This window comes from Xenopus laevis, chromosome 5L (genome assembly GCF_017654675.1).
Source record: "Xenopus laevis strain J_2021 chromosome 5L, Xenopus_laevis_v10.1, whole genome shotgun sequence".
In the NCBI taxonomy this organism is placed as follows: Eukaryota; Metazoa; Chordata; class Amphibia; order Anura; family Pipidae; genus Xenopus; species Xenopus laevis.
In genome coordinates this window covers 110,321,572-110,340,823 of record NC_054379.1, presented here as the reverse complement: position 1 = coordinate 110,340,823, position 19,252 = coordinate 110,321,572, and the positions used below count along the sequence as shown (strand labels likewise).

Sequence of the window (19,252 nt, the reverse complement as noted above, 5' to 3'; positions counted from 1 at the left end):
AGGGGGGGTTGCAACCTTGACCTAGGTGCTCACTCTTGCTCTGATGTAAATCCTGTTTCTCTGGGTGCAGGGTGTTTGTCAGAGTCTGTTATTATGTTACCTTTTGTTTGTGCTGGAGTTGGTTATTTGAGTTAAGCTGGACATAGACACACAGATCCTATCGTACGAATCGAGGATTCGTACGATTTTAGGATCATGTGTGGAGAGTGCCGACGTCTGGCGGAGATCAGTCGTTTGGTCGATCGGTCAGGTTTGATTTTGACCCGACCGATCCCGCCGGAGCCCATTGTGCATCATAATCGGATTACTCCCGATATAGCCATGCTCGTTAATGGCATATCGGGGAAAGATCCGCTCGTTTGGCGATGTTGCCAAACGAGCGAATCTTTGCGTCTATGGCCACCATAATTCTGCTAAGAAAGGGAGCCTCCCTAAAAGAAGTATTAGATCTTCCTTCCAATCAAAATCTGACCCAGACCTCAGCATGAAGAGAACATGAAGAGTGACAGGTTGTGGAGAGTGAGATACTGAAGACTAACTTGATTATTTCTTAAATGGTATAGAATTTTTAATTGATTGCATTTATAAAGTGTCTTATTTCAGTGAGATGAAGCTTATATTAAATTTTCCTTTTTTGCGATAGATGGAAATGGTAAATGGAGCTGTTCTAAGAAATATTTTAAATGGTCTTCCTTTTTTACTTTCTATGGCTTATATACTATTATATACTATTTTTCATATTTCCACTATAAAAATGCAATGTGGCTGTCAGGGCCACTGACCCAGGCAGGAAAAAAGCAATGACAGAGAGCTTTAACTGTAATTCTTAGTTACATTTTTAAGACCTTCTGCTATCCCAATCATACTACCAGAATGCCATGTGATTGCAAAGGTAATTAGCCCTTAATAACAGGATAGCAGTTAAAATTTCAGGCCTAAGTGTTTCACAAAAAAAATGTACATCTTCCATGAACTACAAAAGAAGAATGCAAAACATTGCAAATTGTCGTATACTGCTGTTTGCTGCATGCTAAAAGTTAATTTTAAGGTAAATTAAATTAGCAATCAGCAATTAGCAATTCTGCATGCAAAATAGTGATAAAAAGGATCAAATTATGACCTACAACAAATTGTCTTTTATGTGCTACAAATAATAAGTATGTACTGCAGTGGCTTAACTAGATGTTACTGGACCCCACAGCAAATTACTTTAAGGGCCCCCAACATATTCAAGTGTCCTGTTTTACCAATACATGTTGAATTTGCTCATTATTTAGGGCCTTGTGGAGGCCCCTATACCTCCTGCCCCCCCCCTGCAGCCACAGGGTCTGCTTAATCTGTAGTTAAACCCCTGATGTACAGAAAACAGTCACATTACCAGGGCTACATTTAGGAATACTTCTACTGTACTCAACCAAGCCAGGCCTGTAACTAGAACATGGCAATACTCTGCACTGCATGTTTCATGACCTACTAATTAGTGATTAGCAGCACTGAATACCTAGCACTTACAGGGATGTGTTAAAAGGTACATATCAACAAATACACACTTGATTTATAGAAAAAACACTCGTCATATCTATGGAGGTTTTGATGTATTGAAGTGCAAAACTACCGGTAAGTGGAAATAAACCCCATGCTAAACTCCATCATAATCTGTTCTAAGTAATCCTTGTGAGTGTCTGCTACTGTGAGATTTTCACTTTATTCAGCGATCCTATAAATGGGGTGAACACGCTGAAAATACAAGCATTCTGGATAACATGTCCCATAACTGTAGACACACAGCAAAAAAAAAACCTGTAGTGAATGCCACTGGTTTGAAACAAAAAAATACAAAATTAAAAAAAAAAGCAAAAATGTTATCAAAATTAATCATTTAACGCAGCATCAACAGTTATAGTAACTTCCTTACTTAGGCAAAGCTGTCAACCCTAGGATATTGATTTTTGGGGGGTCCTTGTGGCGTGCTCAGCATACCTTCAAACATGTTCGCAGATATCCCGAAGTGACATCACACGCACATTGTCATAAGTGACGTCATGCATAAATGCCCTTCTGGAGCCTCTGAAGTCTGAATACTACCACGCATGCTCCCTATGAGGGCACCAAATGATAATTGGGCATGTGTGCTTTTAATTAACGGAAAAGATTTTAAAAAACTGGGAGAACGTGATAGGGTGACGGGAGACCGGCGGGGGGGGGGGTGTTCTTAGGGACAAATCAGCTAAATCCTGAAAAAAATCAGGGGAGATGACAGCTCTGAATAGATATGAGCTTGTTACCATAATACCAGCTCTTGCAGGAAATCCACATTATAATGCGTTTTAACTCTGTAGCTTGAAAGTTGCTGAACTTATGCCATTTAAAAGGCACATTATAAATGTCATAAGAAAACTGGATAAGTCCAGTGACACCAGTGTCTTACTCATAGCACAAGTTGCAAAGCATGATGTTCCGCAGTCCTTAAAGTGTCACTTTTCCATTGGACTATCCCTACTTAAAAGGAAGTCACATCTAGCTCAGTTTTTTTAATATACAGTTGAGTAGTGCTGACTGTAAAAACTACATTTCTCAAATCTAATCAAATCTATTTTCTGCTTAATACAGTCTAACTTTAGACAAACAGCCTCTCACAGGTCCAATTCCACAGGCAGTGCTGATTATGCAAAAACACTTAGTATAAAAGTTCTCATATCTAGGGACGGGCGAATTTGACCTGTTTCGTCACAAATTCGCCAGCTGGCGAAATGTTGCCGACGCCCATTAAAGTCTAAATTTTTTTATTACCACCCACAGTTTCCATTCACTTAAATAGGAAACACCAGAATAGAATAGGGCCATGGACAGGCAGAGCAGTGACACAAATGGGCGGCAGTGTAGTGTTATACTTCCCAACTGTCCCGATTTCTCAGAGAGTCACAATTTTGACAGCTCAGCCTGCAGTCCAGGTTTCATACTGAAATGTCCTGAGTTTCTCTTTCATCTCCTGCACTAATGCCAGAAAAAGATAGTGTTTCTGATACTTATTTAAATAAGAGGCTTTTGGCAGAGAGCCCAAAGTACTCAGCACCTGCACTTAGATACAATTAAAACTAATAGGATAAGCAAAGATACAATTGTGATTAATAAGATAAGCAGATCTCTTTAACTCCACGGGTGTCTTTCGTCGGATGAGGTTGGAACGACAACGCAGGAGAGAAGACGGAAGTGATCAAAGCGTCACAGGTAAAAACTTCACATGATAAGACTGTCTGATGAAGACACAGATTTCTGCCTTCACACACGACAGTGGAGTTGAGCCATAAAGGGTCTGGCCACACGGGCAGATTCGGGGAGGTTAGTCGCTTGGCGACTAATCTCCCCGGATCTGCCAGTGTGGCCAGACCCTAAAGGGCAATTTCCCCTTCATTAGCAAAACTGTAACACATAAATCATGGCCCTAAAACTCCCAGAAATGTGATCAAACTTTCCTTAACCTGACAAATTTTGTCAAATGGAAAAGGTAATTAGGGGGTGTGGCCATAAAATGGACGTGGTCAAAAAATTCCATTGCGCTAAGCGCAGAACTTTTTGTCCATCGCAACATTTTTCAAATGTTGGGAGATATGTGGTGTAAAGGGGAGGAGATGTGAGATGAAAGGGGTGGCCCTTGACACCACGTCAAGGACCAAATCAGTAAACAGTTTGGTGAGTAGGGCTGGTGCATTTGAGGCTGGGAGGGGAGATTAAGGAAGATCAAAAGCAGATGGACTAGTTATACATTTACTGGCAAGTACATTGCCACTAAATTTGTAATAGTGATAGATGTCAATCTACTTGGATTGACTCCTCTGTCTGCATTTCTATGCAGAGAAACAGGGAGGAGCAGCCTTGTGTGCCATTAGCTTTAGGGCTGAAAGGCACTTATAGCTTCACTCGTAGTGTTTCCCATTCAAGTACTTGGGAACCACAGGAGGCTTTTTCAGATGGATGAAATATGCCTAGCTCAAATGTAATCCATGGGCCATTAGCACTTGTTTATTATAGAAATTGTTATTAAAATGGTTTACAACATAGGCCCTGCACAGTCATACACAACATTTTGTAAATGTCTGGAGACAATTGATTACCACTGGTACATACAGCAACTGTTATCAATGGTTCTACCTTCAATGATGTTTACAATCAGTGAGACCTTTGGAACTGCTTAAAGGAGTTGTTCATCTTTGAGTTAAACTTTTAGTATGGTGTAGAGCAGCGGTCCCCAACCTTTTATACTCATGAGCCACATTTAAATGTAAAAAAAGAGTTGGAGAGCAACACAAACTTGGAAAAGTCCATGGGGGGTGTCAAATAAGAGCTGGGATTGGCTATTTGGTAACCCCTATATGGAGTGGTAGCCTACAGGAGACTCGGTTTGGCAGTACAACTGGTTTTTATGCAACAAAAACTTGCCTCTAAGCCTGGGATTCAAGCCCAGTGGGAGCAACATCCAAGGGGTTTGTGAGCAACATGTTGCTTGCGAGCTACTGGTTGGGGAACACAGGTGTAGAGAGTGATATTCAGATACAATGTGCAATTGACTTTAATTATTATTAGTAGTTTTTGAGCTATTTAGCTTTTTGTTCAGCAGCTCTCCAGTCTGCCATTTCAGTCTGGTTGCTAGGGTCTACATTACCCCAGCAACCAATGGAATATGAATAGGAGAGGCCTGAATAGAAAGATGAGGAATAAAAAAGCAGCAATAACAATACATTTGTAGCATTACAGAGCATTTGTTTTTAGATTGGGCCAGTGATCCTCATTTGAAAGCTGGAAAGAGTCAGAAGAAGGCAAATAATAATAAAAATGACTAATAAATAATGATGACCAATTGAAAAGTTGCTTAGAACTGGCCACTCTATAACATACTAAAAGATAACTGAATGGTGCCATTGTACTTCAATTTCACTTGTTATTAGAGAAACACAAACCCCCATTCACAAATGTTAATTATACAAAAGTGACAACCCCCAGGATTCAATGGTTCTATTTTGTGAGCAACAGTAGACCTCAACATACAGATCAGTCTCTTCACGTAACATCTAAAGTTTTTTTTGGGATGCTCTAGATTTGGTATTGGGTCCTAGGGTGAGCCTTTCTGCATTGGTTAAAATTTTGAGTGAGGGTTGTAAGTATTGCCTTAAATCAAAGCCCGCTGTTCCACTGCATATAAATAACAATATGGATGTGCACATTATTGAATTAAAAGCCTTATGAGTTATTTGGTCTCCTTTTGCTGTCACACAAAATTTTAAGTGCTGATTATAGTTTAAGATTTCTAAATGTTGGCATAAGCTCAGAGGATGGCAGTTTTCAAATACAATGCAACAAGGACATGGTGAAGATCACACATCTCAGGATATTGCTCATAGTAGAAAAAAAAGTAGCAAATATGCATGTGCAGCATTTGTGCAAAATTAGCACTCAGGCAATGCAAATAAAGCAAAACAAGTTAGACACCAAAGGGAAGCCACACACAACAGATGTGTCTTTAAAAAAAATCTACTGAAGCACATTTTGCTCTGAAAGGGCTAAATTCTTCATAAACATCTGATACGATTGCCTTACACCGTATGACAGCAGTTGCTAAACTAAGCAAGAGGTTACATGTGCACACTATCAGGGTATACAATCCATCCCAAAACAACAAGCACATAAGGCAGGAGATGCCAGAAAAGCTCAAACAACCTCTGTCACACAGGCCTTTACACATTTGGAGAAGGGTTGCTGTGTATTTTACACTCTGATTCAGCTGCTTATACCAGTGGTTTCTGGACGTTTTCTGTTTAATCTCCCACCTTTAAAGTGAAATGTCAAATCAGGGCTTCACTGAGCTTATAAAAAGGATACATATAAATAGTGAATAAAGTACCCCCTCTTGTAAATTATAAGGATATTATAAGTTACAGAGGAGTTTTATGACCATATAAAAACACGAGGCCAAAGGCCGAGTGTTTTTATACAGGTCATGGAACTCCGAGGTAACGTCTAATATCCTCATATTTTGCAACTGGGGGTACTGTATTTATTATAATACACAAATTTCAGTGAGTCATGTGACAGAAATTACATTAGAACTCACCGTTTATAAGGATATCATTTACAAGATATTCATAGCTTTTGTGTATTATATTGAAATATTACCTTAGCAGATGACCTTTAATCACAGTTCCAAAAATATTGTACCTTAATCTCAGTAAGCTGGGCTTCCACAGCTACCTATAAGTGCAAACTGGAATTATCTCAAAATCTCACCCAAACTGGCCATCAGACTTGACCTGTGTGGCCATTGGTTCCAATAACAAAGGTCTGACCCTCTAGATGGTCCAAAAACAGCGTCCTACATATTGTCCCACGGGGTTTGACTCTTGGTTAAGGCACGTGAATAAGCGTACTGGGACCTGTGGTTGATTTGCATTGTATTCCTGTGATTATGACCCATGAACAACTGAGCAGGTGGCCAATGGTGCTAGGGAATATATATATGCAGTTCATCAATGAAATGTTCAATCATAGGAAAACAGGGGAATAGAAATGAAGTTTGATCAAGGTTTGTATGTGTGCTTCTGTAGCTGATAACTATCGTCAGTGCCTCTAGGTGAGCCATTTGAGACTTCTCATTTGTATAAATGCTGTGCTGGGTGCGGCCTGAATTTTAGCCTATGCACACCCTGCCCGGAACCTTTTACAGCCCCACTGCTGTCTCTGTGCACACCCTTTTATTAGCGGACGCAGGTTATGACATCACAGCGGGGGCTGGTGCTGGTATATAAATGAAGGCGCACACCGGGTTAGGGTTGGGTACATGGGCTGCGGGGCCAAGTTAGGGTCAAGTGCGGGCCCAGATTTGGGAGACACATCACTAAAGCATACGCTATAGAAAGTAGCATATGCAGTTTAGCAGGGGTGCCCAAAAGGTAGACCCGGATCTACCAGTAGACCTTTAGCTGGTGATCAGTAGATCTCAAGACACTGTCAACAAACAATATGTCTAAATCACCCTCCTGTATCAAGCTTTCATTCAGATATTTATTACAGGTTTATTTATTAAGATTACATAATAAATAGTTGTTTGTTAAATATAGCAATGCTCATTAATCAATATATTTAAGTAAAATTTTCAATAGAACAGAATGCTAACAATGCTTTTACGAATGTAGATCATAATGGGATAACATCACAAAAAGTAGACCCCACATTAGTAAAGTATGGGCACTGCTGTAAAGCCTATTTTTCTCAATTTCCTACTTAACCTTTTAATAGGCTTTAGGCCTCCTCAGCTCATTCCCCCCACCCCCAAAAACACTTCTTTTTTTCCCCCTACCATTGCTTAGTCAGAATCTTTTGTGCCCTAACATGAATAGGCAGCCCGCAGCTCCAAAATCAGAGTGGTCAGCAACCTAGATCATATTTCAGGTTGCAAAATCTGGAATATGATCTAATTTACTTGAAATTAAAAAAAAAAATGTTCCCTTCTAAGGCAAGCTGAAGGTAGTTTAAATTTGTTTTTTCATCTTTCACTGGGCCAACCAAAAGTTAAATGGCATTTCTGTTGGAAAAATAATCAAATTAAAGGACATTTTTCAGTTTAAGATACTCGGTAACTTTGCTTATGCAGTATAAAAGAAATGTATGCAATTCTTCAGTATAATGCAATGGAGGTGATTTATCATGTAACACAAGAGTAAACAATCCTGTATCTGAATATCCTATATACTACATTTAGGTTTAATTAAGGTCATCAGACTAAGATGTCTTTGTTGGTTCCTAAGATAAATTTTGCATTAATTCTCTAGAGATGCCATGGAGGAAAAAAAAAAATCATTTCCATTATACATTTTTCCATTGCACTTGGCTAAAAGTTTGTATCTGTTCCCTTTGATCGGTACACAGTGATTATCATTTCTCAAGGTAGAAATGTATGCAACTTGTTTTGCCATCTAGGGATTTTGATGAAGGAAACAAGTCTCCAATGAACAAACTGTTTTCAAAGCAGATGTCCCCAAAGCAAGGACAGGCCTCTGCTTACTCTGCAGAAGCTATGCAACTTTATACCACTATTAGGTTCCTAATTATTACCGCAGCAGTAAACAAACATTAAGAAAAGCCAAAGCCAGAGTCATTCTATCATATTGTTTGAATTTCAAATATTTATATGTGAATGAGAGTAAATGAATGAGAAAAAGCAATTATAATTGCAACCAAAGTCACATAAAGTCACATATAGTATATCACATAAAGTGGGTTCTTTACATAGGTGACATCCCATGGGCTTAATCACTTTGCATTAAAAGGAAAATATACCCTGCCCTCATTTTGATATGAGCTTCTTCAGTTTGCACATACCCAACTTCACAGACTGAAAGGAAACAATGATAGTATGCCTACTCCGAATTCTCTCTTTAATTTTATGGATTGACTCCCCACTTGAAATCCCTCTGATTTCCAGAGAACCTGTGCCCTGCACAGAGCGACATGAATGATGTAATTTACACAAACTAATACACCTTAAACTATCATACAAACATGGTTCATAAATACTTCTCTTAAAGGGATACTGTCATGGGGAAAACATTTTTTTTTCAAAATGAATCAGTTAATAGTGCTGCTCCAGCAGAATTCTGCAATGAAATCCATTTCTCAAAAGAGCAAATTTTGAATTCTGACATGGGGCTAGACATATTGTCAATTTCCCAGCTGCCCCAAGTCATGTGACTTGTGCTCTGATAAACTTTAATCACTCTTTACTGCTGTACTGCAAGTTGGAGTGATATCACCCCCTCCCTTTTCCCCCCCAGCAGCCAAACAAAAGAACAATGGGAAGGTAACCTGATAACAGCTCCCTAACACAAGATAACAGCTGCCTGGAACAACAATCAATAGTAAAAACCCATGTCCCACTGAGACACATTCAGTTACATTGAGAAGGAAAAACAGCAGCCTGCCAGAAAGCATTTCTCTCCTAAAGTGCAGGCACAAGTCACATGACCAGGGGCAGCTGGAAAATTGACAAAATGTCTAGCCCCATGTCAGATTTCAAAATTGAATATAAAAAAATCTGTTTGATCTTTTGAGAAATGGATTTCAGTGCAGAATTCTGCTGGAGTAGCACTATTAACTGATGCGTTTTGAAAAAAACATGTTTTCCGATGACAATATCCCTTTAACATTTTCTACATATTGATTCTCTCTTTTATTTACCCCTTTCTAATATAGTCTGACTTCTCTTATGCCGCTGACATGGAATTTATTACCATTTTGTCAAAATGACAAAATGTTTATATAATCCTAATGTCTCAATTGTACCCTAACCTTTTAGTTTGTAAACTATAATCTCTAGGTCCTTCTAACCCTATTGTATTCTGTAATGCTTGTTTGTTATCCACCATTTATTCCGTTTGCTCTAACTGCAGTAGAGCACTGCGTATCTTGACAGCGCTATATAAATAAATGATGATGATGATGACCTAATATGTCTTTCCCAACCCTCACCCCAGGACTCCATGCCTTTTAAAATTTTCTAACAAATGTATAGGGAAACTTCCTTATAAGGAAACAATATGAATACTACAAGTGTTATAAAGCAGAAAGGCGAAATTTGAAAATGAGGAACTCATTGCTTTGCAGGCAAAGACTAATCCTCAAAAAATGTTATAGCATATCAGTAACAAAAAGATGCTGGTTGAGACTGTGTCTATTAAAAAAAGATTATAAAGGAGACTCAGTGAAAGCAAATGTGCTTAGTCATTTTGATTGTAAGCTCTTTTGTGTAGGGTTCTCTTTACCTCTTGTATCGGTTATCAGGTTTTTTTTGTGTAATCTGCACGGTACATTATATACATCCAATTATTGGACAGTGCTGTGGAATATTTTATAAAGCTGCAGCTTTATAAAATGTATAATATTTATACATTTTTTTCTTGAGTGTATACAATAGAGAAGTCAGAATTTCAAGATCCACTAGGTAAGGGCATAAATGATTTCAAGTCAATGGCTGGAACAAGACATGATACTTAAATGTTTGCACAAAGTATATGTGAACAAGGCAAGATGAAAAGGGCCTAATAGAATACACGCATGAGAACTAAGAACTTAGTTCAATTTAACCAGGGCACTTTTTCTGATGTTCGACAAAAGGAAAGCTGATGTGATTCCAATGTTTAAAAAAGGATTACAATTATAGATTCATAATTTTAACATCTGGGGTGGGATCACATTTAAGATGTTCTGGAGAATGGCAATATAATTAGGAATCAGCATTGCTATATGATGAGACACATCATGTTATACAAATTTAATAACAAAGTATGATGCAGTAAGTAGGAACATGGACAGTGGTGCTTCAGTAGATGTGATCTACTTGGATCTTGCCAAAGCTCTTGATGCAGTGTTGCATAAAGGACTGCTTTTAAAACTAAGATCTGTTTGTCTTTGTAATGCTGTTTGTACATGGAAAGGAAACTGGCTAAATCTAGGGAGTAGTGTTAGAGTGGGGTGCTGCGGGATTTTGTATTGAATCCACTTTCATGCACTGTACATTGGGTAATGCATCAGTGTCTGCATATGACACAAAACTATGCCAGGGTGTGACATCCATGCAAAAAGTTCAGGACAATGTGGCACTCTGGACACCAAAGTGGAAGATTCTATGCTGATAAATATAAGGTGATGCACCTGTGATGTAAAAATATGCAAGCCACTTATACCCTAATTGGTTCTATATTAGGTAAAGCCATGATGCAACAGTTCAGAATCTGCACCTAGATTACCGAGCTGCCAGACAAACACCAGAGACACAAATATTAAGCTCTAATTTTGGATAGACTACAAAATTCAAAGCAACTGAAAAAAGTCTTTATTTCTGGTGATCAACCTGAAAATAACTGAACTAAAAAAAAAGTGTTTGAAAGGCGAACAGCCCCTTTTATAACCCAACAAAGGCTATTGAAAAGCATAACTCAAGCTATGAAAGTTTGAAGAAAACTTTAATAATCAAATCAAAGTGAAAAGTCTTCATATCAAAAAAGGGAAAATGCTTTTGCTTTCAAACCTTTTAAAACCTTGAATTAAGAGACATTTCAATGGTAATGGACATTATGTTTGGATGCATATCATTAAGTTAGTATAACTTTTGTGATTTGACTCTACGCAGCACTGTAAGATGCCCTGATGGTCTTGTCTTGAAATGATGCAACAACCATAAATGAAGATTTCTCAGATACACTAGAAGGATTTGATTAACCTTCTAACTCCATCTGACTTTACAACACGGTTCGATGGGAATGTATGAGATAAAGCATGCTGTTTCATTATAGGATATGTCACAGATAGAAGGAAGCAGCAGACAATATGAGCAGTGAATAAAAGTTGTGGAGATAGAAAGTACAATACAGTAATTTGTTCCAAACACTATACATGCATTACTTTCCATCCAACTACAAATCCTTGGTGCCAGTTTTGGTAGCATCAATTCATGGAAAAGGTACATTTTACTTTAATGGTGCCACTCCTACAATAACAATGAAGGGGGCAACTTAACCTTGATCATTCAAAAATCAGACCCTAAATCAATTACATTAACAAAGCAAAATGTCTACAGTAGGACACACATTCTGTTGAAATGCATAACAATTCTCAAATATTAGGATGTCACTCTCCTTCCTCCCACGCTTCTTATTCACTCCCAGTATATGGTTATCTGCTGCCCCATCTACATTCCTAACAGTCATTTCCTGACTAATTTCACCACCCACTCACTCTTGATTGCCTTCTCTTTTGCATGAGGTAGTGTGAACAGCGAAACACTACATATATTTCAAAATCGGCCACTGTATGGGTTTTTAAGTGTGGTTGTATTCCACACCAGTTTCTGAAACTATAATCCTTTAAAATTAAAATAATCATAACAATCAGGCTGTAATAGTCATAGATGCAACATTTACCGAAAATATATTTCATTGCATGTATATAGATGTGGTGAAGTATTATTATCCTAGTTATAAAGGCCACCAAAACATTCACTTTACAAAGATCGTCTGCCCCAGTGGAGCTTACAGACTAAAGGTATTTACTGCATACACACACACACACAACATAATAAGGGGCGATTTATCATACTGTGTAAAATAATTAAAGCTAGAAAAGTAGTGTAAAAAGCGGTGTAAAATAAATGACTAATTTATTAATGTGTGTATTTTTTTTATGTTACGCAGTCAAAATGCTGGATTTGAAAGCAATGAAAGCTGGTGGAATGGTGAGCAGGAGAGAGAGTCACCACAAAAGTGTTCCTGACATCTTTAGCTGTCATCTAGTGATGTGTGGGTCCATTTATAGTCCTGCGCCAATCCACACCGCTGATGACTTCACAAAAGGGGCAGAGCGCGACAGGCACAGGCCTATAAGACAGGAAGCCAGAAGTTGGCAGTCTAAGGTCTAAACCGAATCTGCCAGCATCCCGCAAGAAGAACAGCGAAGTCGGCCCGAACACGCGGATCCCGCTGGTATTGGACCGGCTCACACATCACTACTGTCATCCAAGTGAAACACCACAGGACACATTAAAAAAAGAAAAGTGAATTCAATTGAAAACATGGATTTGAGGTTAAAGAAACCAAGACTGTATTCATCTGAAGAGTGCTTAGATTACATGGACAAATACTAATGCACTGAACAAGTTACAGTGCTTATTCTGTGCAACTTAAATGGTACTTGTTGGGCGAAAATATATTCCTCAACAAAAGATGCAGGCTAATAGAGCCTGCACTCCGGTTGGAGTTAAGAGTAGATTTTTTTTTTTAATTGACCTCCCAGTAGCAATAAGACACTCGCACCAGGAGGGAGCTTCCGGTGCGAGCAGCCATGTTGTGCAGAGTGCATGCGCATAATAAGCAAGTTGTGTCATTCACTCATTATGTGCATACGTGTGCCCCACAAACCGCTCAAACCAGGAGGTCCCTCCTGGTGCGCTTACCGTTTCCCCCAACTGGAGTGCAGGCTCTATTAGAAGACAGAAGAACAAGGAAAAGCTTCTACAGAAAAACTCCTGGCCGGTGCAGTTTTGAGTAAATGGCAGCACTGGCCTGGGGTGTCAGGTAGCGGTTATAATCACTGGGAGCTACCTAACATTTTGGCACCCCACTGATAACACCTTTGGTTCTCCTTTAAGATACTTATTTACAGTTAAAGTGCCTTAAATGCCACCACCCTTGCAAAAGACTTCTATAATATCTTGAGAAACCAGGACAAAGCAAATTGGCCTCACTTAAAAATATAGGTAAAGCATCAGTATAACCTACCTAACTTCTCTGGAGAGAAAAAGATACCATATACCTACCAAAGGTATTCTGTTTAATAAATGCGGTTAGGAATTACTTAGTTAAAAGTTATGTAATGAAAGGTGCAATGTTTGCTACAGGTGTAATCATGTATAGCATAAATTAATAATGAATACCTACTGAAAAGTTGCATAGAATTGGCCACTTTATAACATACTAAAAGTTAACTTAAAGGTGAACAACCACTTTAAAAGCAAACATCTTTATGGCTCCTATGGGTAACTGTAGCTAGGAAAACTTTTATTACACATGGCTATACATGACTGTAATTTCTCCTGTAACTTGGTATTCGGAATAAAATCATATTTTAAGCATTAGAATGAAGAAAAGAAAGCCCAACCATCAGCTTTTCCTGATCTACTATTATTAGTGGCTTCTAAGAATATTTCCAAACACTGTTTAATCTTGATAAAGGGGATGTTCAACTTCAAACACTTTTTTCAGTTCACATATTTTCAGACAGTTCACCAGAAATAAAGACTTTTTTCAATTACTTTCTATTTTCTATTTGTGCTCATTTATATTTCTAATATTGAAATGTTTCAGTTGGGGGGTCGGGTTGCTGACTCTAAAATTCAACCTTTGATAAATAACTCTTAAGAGTTTTTTATACCTCGAATGAACATGAATGAACTGACAACTTGACTCAAATTTTCGTGGAAAACACAACTAGATCCTTATGGTTTTAAATTGCTGAGTTGAATCCCTGAGTTTCATTCAAGGCAGCTGTTAGAGTTGATACAATAGTTGCTATATTCCAAAGATACTGTTGAGAAATGTATCAACTAAATGTAGCAAATTTTAACAGTTCAGAATGCAACTAGGTTTACTGAGCTTCCAGACCGAAACACCAGAGCAGGGGTCAGCAACCTTTACTATCAAAAGAGCCATTTTGCCCCTCTCACACTAAAGAAAAATAGTCTGGAGCAGCAAAACATAACACAGCTTATAAACTTTTTTTAATTTTAACTGTTACAACAACAGAATACAACAAACAGAAGTGCATGGTGTATATGCATGGCTACTTTGAAATAAATTAAACACTGAATAGCCCTATCTTCTCCACACGCTGTATCACAAAAGACAATAGAATGCTATGTTCTCAAGGAAACAAGTCGCGCACTCAAGAAGCCACCAGCAGGTGCGAGGGCTGTAAATATGACCTGACAGGCAAAGCCGAAAGACTGAGCCGCAGCAAGCAGGATGAAAAGCCGCAGGTTCCCTACCCCTGCACCAGAGTCTTTGAACAGGACTTGCTTGTCATGAAGTAAGCAAAAAGTACAATTTATAATAGTCCCTTTCTGTGGGCAAAACAGGTTATAATAGATACAGTTTTAATAATTTCTGCAAATATTTAAGTCAATATAGTCAATCTGGGAAAACATAAGATCCTGGAGCAGGGTTCTGCTATAGATACTTAACCAACCTATAGCTCTTAACTTGCACCCAACAGAATAATTAAACATTGATGTTACAAATTGTAACAACTACGCCACAGCTTACAGACAAAATGCTGGAACTACATAACAATGCATTGCACTATTATATTTTGTTCCTTATCACATGTGCAGGGAGTTATTTTCCCGTCTCTGAATTCAGTGCCTATAAGGTGTGTTACAGGTAAAGGCAAATAAGTGACCTCAGCATGGGAGTGGACTACTGAAGTGTAACAAATGAATGAGCTGGATTATTGATGCTTTACTAAGCTACAAATTGACATGGCACTATTTGAAGGTTATGGAGAAACAGGATGCTGTAGTGATTCCACAAAAAAGATTAGTTCTGGAAGAGCAAACTGTCTTGCGAACCTGTGACACAAACAATGAAGCTGAAGGAGCTTTCCTCTTCACCAAACAAAAAGTGCACTAACTCTAAATAAAGTAGCTAGATCCTAACCAAAGCAAACTACCTGTGACAGATGTACACTGGCCAACACTAATGAGCCCAATTCCCCTAGAACACTTATAGAAACTTTACTGGTGCCATGAAGCTGCTATAATGCATTATTTAATAATTCCTTTTATCCATCTATGTTTTATTGTAAATTAAAGCTGAAAGAAGCACCAAATAAAGCACCCAACTCAACCCTTTGGTACAGTATGTGAACTAGGCTGGTACATGCAATTTTGTTGCACCAACGTTTGTTATATGCAGCAACAAAAGCAAATACAAACTCTGTATATACAACTCAACAACAACCATATAAAGAAAAACAGAAAAAAATGGAGTATATCTTAATATTCAAGTTGTTTCCACTTTTATTTGCCCGTGTGCATACACCAGCATTCAGGTCTGTGTTTTAGCACAATCACTCGCATTTCAATAGCACAATGACACGCCCATGTGCAAGCTCATCTACTTCTTAAAGGAGAAGGAAAGGTTAAAACCAAGTAAGCCTCATCAGAAAGGTCCACCTAAATATACCAATAAACCCTCAAAGTAGTGCTGCTGGTGGAAAAACATTATTGCCGGTGGGAATGTATTTTAGGGACATTTATCGCCCGTGGTTTTAACGGTTTGCAGTGACAAATCTGTGTGCCACTGCCATAACAATTTTCTTTGGACACATAAAACACTAGATCAAACCAAAGACAATGGATGCAACATTAGTACATTGCTATAAGTGTGAAAGCCAGTAGACCTTAGAATACATTATATATAACAGATAAATAAATCATACCATATACATAGTTCCATGGGTTTGCCAAAGAATTAAAGAAAATGTAACTGTAATGTCTACAGGAAAGATATTCTTATGCCTGTACCTCTTTGCATGTGGCATTTAATCTATTTGTGTTTAGTTATATTTATTGCAATGTTTGTGCCCCAAGTTTCTACAGTTACTGCATACAATATATAAATTGTAAAATGTAAGGATAAGAGTCACAGAGAGGTTTATGACCATATAAAGACACTAGCTAACAACTTCTAACTTCCTCATATTATACATAAGGGGATTTTTCTTTAATATAATACTCAAGTTTCATGTGACACATTGCATCTCTAGGCACTGATTACAACTGATCACATCAAAAGAGACATTTTTAAGAATATATATATATATATATATATATATATATATATATATATATATATATATATATATATATATATATATATATATATATATATATATATATATATATATATATAATCACTTGTAGGCAGCCACACTCTGATCCGGATAATTTAATTTAATGTGGATGCTTGCTCAAATTATACATATAAATCTTCACATAGAGCCGCACTCCAATATTGAATAAAGCGACATTTATTGCATAAATTTGTGTGTCCAACTTTACGGCCCACCTTAGGGCCTTTATCAAGCATCCAAGCACACGAATTTATGCAATAAATGTGACTTTCTTTATTCAATAATGGAGTGCGGCTCTATGTGAAGATTGAGATATATATATATATATATATATATATATATATATATATATATATATATATATATATATCTCAAAAAAAGACCAGCAGCACTGGGATAGATAGATAGAATATATATATATATATATATATATATATATATATATATATATATATATATATATATATATATATATATATATATATATAATTTTTAATATTTATTTATATAACAAAATTTTGTTAAGAGTCCACACACTGCTTTGGTAATCTTCGGGGTGCAAGGTCAATGCTTAGACATAGTCTTCAGTTAGGAATAATTCATCCACTTCCCTTTGTGACATTGTAGATTTTTATTTAAATACACATATTGGTGTTCAGCAGAGACCGAAACGTTGGAACACCAATATGTGTATTTAAATAAAAATCTACAATTTCACAAAGGGAAGTGCTGGTCCGGGATGAATTAATCCTTTTTTGCATTTTTATGAATATGGAGGAATACAGATTTGTCACTTTGCTACATGAATTCGTTTGCCACGAGTGCTTTCTGCAATGGGAATATATAGTGAATAAAGTACCCCCTCTTGTAAAATATTTGGATATTATAAGTTACCGAGGAGTTTCATGACCATATAAAACACACAAGGCCGAGGTAACTTCTAATATCCTCATATTTTACAACTGGGGGTACTATTATAATACACAAATTTCAGTGAGTCATGTGACAGAAATGACATCAGAACTCATAGTTTATAACTGATGACATCAGAACTCACCGTTTATAAGGATATAATTTACAAGATATTCATGACTTTGGTGTATTATATACACATATACACCAGTAGACTGCAAGTCTTTAAAAAGAATAAATTCCATTTGCACAATACACAAAAATGACAGATGAAAAAACAGTAGACTAATTCCTCTGAGAAAAGGGCTAGAGGATTAGTGGAAGCGGGCAAACATACGTAGTACGAGTGTTACTAACATTTCAATACAAATCCATTGTATATAGTGTAGCGTTTGCAGCCACTCCCGAGCTCAGGGATGCCCCGCCTGCAGCATTCCAGATGTTAACTACAACTCCCAAAAGTTGTTTTTTTATACTGTCTGGGGATGCTGGGAGTTGTAGTTGAACAGAAAAAGCTTCAAGCTAAACATCATTGCCCTTGTCTTCTGTTTTATATTTTATTATGCATTTTGAATACAGAGTGTTGTTTGAAAAGACAAAACCCACGCCCGCAGCATGCACTGTCTGCCTGTATTAGTTCACTCGTTTAAAGCTCCTCAGCGAAGAAGGAGTAAAGGAGAGTTAAAGAGATCCTTTCCTACAAAAGAAACTTGCAGCTGTTTGTTTGGCTGGCTGTGAGCGCAGTCGCGAATCGCTACTTACACCTTCCGCAAAGATGTTAACTGCAAGCTTCCTCCTCCTGTCTTTCAGAAAATCCCAACGCCGCAAGTCTCATCACGCGAGATAACGTCACATCTGCACGTAAGCGCAATGACGCACCACTTACCTGCCCTGTGGGAGCGGCGAGCAGAGACTACGTAACTCAAACTGAAGCGGCCGATGTTCCCCTTATATTTTGTTTTTTCTCTTCTCGGTCGCACCTCCTACTTTTTTTTTTTTTATAGAAAGAAAGACTTCCCAGTATTTCCTTAGAAGTAATTTAGAATTTTCCCAATATTTCCTCAGAAGTATTTTATCATTTCTGCTCAGAGCTCTTGTGACAGGGAACTGAAAACAAGAAAAAAAAAAGGAAAGTTTTTTTTTTTTACACAATCTAGGGCTTGGTGAAATGAAGTTGTATTTTTAGTATTTTTTCACATTGTAGGTCGAAGTATTTTTGTGCAAAGAGGCAGAATATGCACTAATTTAGGGTGATAATCGGTGAAATTGACCATGAGTAATATTTTACTCTTTCTTCCTTCTTGTCCTAACTCTGATGTTTGCAGGTTCCCTGTCAGTTCTATAATGGGTCGGACTGGGCCGGCAGGACTAGGGTCGCCACCTGGCTAGTATTCTACCGGCCTGGCAGGTAAAAATGATGGTTGATCCCGATGTTATTAATAGGGAAAAATGATATGAACATATAGGACAGCTGGGTTTTTTTTCCGGAAAAGGTGGCAACCCTAGGCCGGACACCAGGAAAAAACCCGGTGGGCCAGCGGGAAATCGGGAAAAAACTCAGTAGGCCTGGTCCCCCAGCTGCCACAGAAAAGAAAGTTAGCGCCGTGGGAAGTCTTATGCGCGGACCCTCTTTTGCGCATGCGTGTTGACCGCGGCTGCCCTAGAAAAGAAAGTTAACTGCCGTAGCGTGTCTTCTGAGAAGAAGCTTTTTCCGAACAGTAATGATTTAATATCATTTTAAATGACAACCATTTCTGTTCTGTGTTTTTAGCTGAAAACTTAATGCCCTAACCCAATCAATACTGTGTAGGGCAGCCCTCAAGGCACTAAAATTAGCTTTTCCAAAATTCATGGTTTTTGTTGCCCCAGTATATATTTGTTTTTTGCA

General features: G+C 37.9%; 1 protein-coding gene across 8 annotated transcripts in view; it reads right to left on the bottom strand.

Moving 5' to 3' along the window:
- lpp.L (LIM domain containing preferred translocation partner in lipoma L homeolog) overlaps positions 1 to 18,275 on the bottom strand; it is a 198,532-nt gene extending 180,257 nt beyond the window's left edge. For 3 of the 8 annotated variants that reach the window (XM_041562334.1, XM_018262136.2, XM_018262140.2), the window contains exon 1: positions 18,127 to 18,275. The gene's annotated coding sequence lies outside the window, so the exon portion shown is untranslated. 8 annotated transcript variants of the gene reach the window in all.
- Positions 18,276 to 19,252: the final 977 nt, after the last annotated feature.